Raw genomic sequence first — 2,195 nt, forward strand, 5'->3', positions numbered from 1 at the left:
TTAAATTCTGATGCAATTTCTGTGTTTCATCGTCAATAAGAAGGTCCAAGTGATACAGTAAACCTGAAGTGAAGCCTCGGCATCTAAAACTGGACTCACAGGAGAGGTTCAAATCATAGACAATTAGAGTGCCAGTCCTCTTGTACTTAAGTCGGCATTGTGCCTTTTGTATTAAAATCGGATGCAATTTCTGTGCTTCATCGTCAGTAAGAAGGTCCAAGGGATACAGTAAACCTGAAGTGAAGCATCGAAATCTAAAACTGGACTCACAGGAGAGGTACAAATCAGAGAAAATTAGAGTGTCAGTCCTCTTGTACTTAAGTCGGCATTGTGCCTTTTGTATTAAATTCGGATGCAACTTCTGTGTTTCATCGTCAATAAGAAGGTCCAAGGGATACAGAAAACCTGAAGTGAAGCATCGGAATCTAAAACTGGAATCACAGGAGAGGTTCAAATCAAAGAAACTTAGAGTGTCTGTCCTCTTTTACTTAAGTCGGCATTGTGCCTTTTGTATTAAATTCGGATGCAATTTCTGTGTTTCATCGTCAATAAGAAGGTCCAAAAGATACTGTAAACCTGAAGTGAAGCATCGGAATCTATAACTGGACTCACAGGAGTGGTTCAAATCAATGGAAGTTAGAGTGTCATTCCTCATTCCTTCATCGTCAGTAAGAAGGTCCAAGGGATACAGTAAACCTGAAGTGAAGCATCGAAATCTAAAACTGGACTCACAGGAGAGGTACAAATCAGAGAAAATTAGAGTGTCAGTCCTCTTGTACTTAAGTCTGCATTGTGCGTTTTGTATTAAATTTGGATGCAATTTCTGTGTTTCATCGTCAATACGAAGGTCCAAGGGATACAGTAAACCTGAAGTGAATCATCGGAATCTAAAACTGGACTCCCAGGAGAGGTTCGTATCATAGAAAGTTAGAGTGTCAGTCCTCTTGTACTTAAGTCGGCACTGTGCCTTTTGTATTAAATTCGTATGCAATTTCTGTGTTTCATTGTCAATTAGAAGGTCCAAGTGATTCAGTAAACCTGAAGTGAAGCATCGGAAACTAAAACTTGACTCACAGGAGAGGTTCAAATCATAGAAACTTAGAGTGTCAGTCCTCTTGTACTTGAGTCGGCATTGTGCCTTTTGTAATAAATTCGGATGCAATTTCTGTGTTTCATCGTCAATAAGAAAGTCCAAGGGATACAGTAAACCTGAAGTGAAGCATCGGAATCTAAAACTGGACTCACAGAAGAGGTTCAAATCATAGACAATTAGAGTGTCAGCCCTTTTGTACTTAAGTCGGCATTGTGCCTTTTGATAAATTTGGATGCAATTTCTGTGTTTCATCGTCAATAAGAAGGTCCAAGGGATACAGTAAACCTGAAGTGGAGCATCGGAATCTAAAACTGGCCTCACAAGAGTCGTTCAAATCATAGAAAGTTAGAGTGTCTGTCCTCTTGTACTTAAGCCGGCATTGTGCCTTTTGTATTAATTTCGGATGCAATTTCTGTGTTTCATCGTCAATAAGAAGGTCCAAGGGATACAGTTAACCTGAAGTGAAGCATCGGAATCTAAAACTGGACTCACAGGTGAGGTTCAAATCATAGAAAGTTAGAGTGTCGGTCCTCTTGTACTTAAGTCGACATTGTGCATTTTGTCTTAAATTCGGATGCAATTTCTGTGTTTCATCGTCAATAAGAAGGTCCAACGGATACAGTAAATCTGAAGTGAAGCATCGGAATCTAAAACTGGACTCACAGGAGAGGTTCAAATCATAGAAAGTTAGAGTGTCAGTCCTCTTGTACTTAAGTCGGCATTGTGCCTTTTGTATTAAAATCAGATGCAATTTCTGTGCTTCATCGTCAGTAAGAAGGTCCAAGGGATACAGTAAACCTGAAGTGAAGCATCGAAATCTAAAACTGAACTCACAGGAGAGGTTCAAATCAGACAAACTTAGAGTGTCAGTCCTCTTGTACTTAAGTCGGCATTGTGCCTTTTGTATTAAATTCGGATGCAATTTCTATGTTTCATCGTCAATACGAAGGTCCAAGGGATACAGTAAACCTGAAGTGAAGCATCGGAATCTAAAACTGGACTCACAGAAGAGGTTCAAATCATAGAAAGTTAGAGTGTCAGTCCTCTTGTACTTAAGTCGGCATTGTGCCTTTTTATTAAATTCGGATGAAAATTGTGGGTT

Source organism: Schistocerca americana, unplaced genomic scaffold, assembly GCF_021461395.2.
Source record: "Schistocerca americana isolate TAMUIC-IGC-003095 unplaced genomic scaffold, iqSchAmer2.1 HiC_scaffold_59, whole genome shotgun sequence".
Taxonomy (NCBI): Eukaryota; Metazoa; Arthropoda; class Insecta; order Orthoptera; family Acrididae; genus Schistocerca; species Schistocerca americana.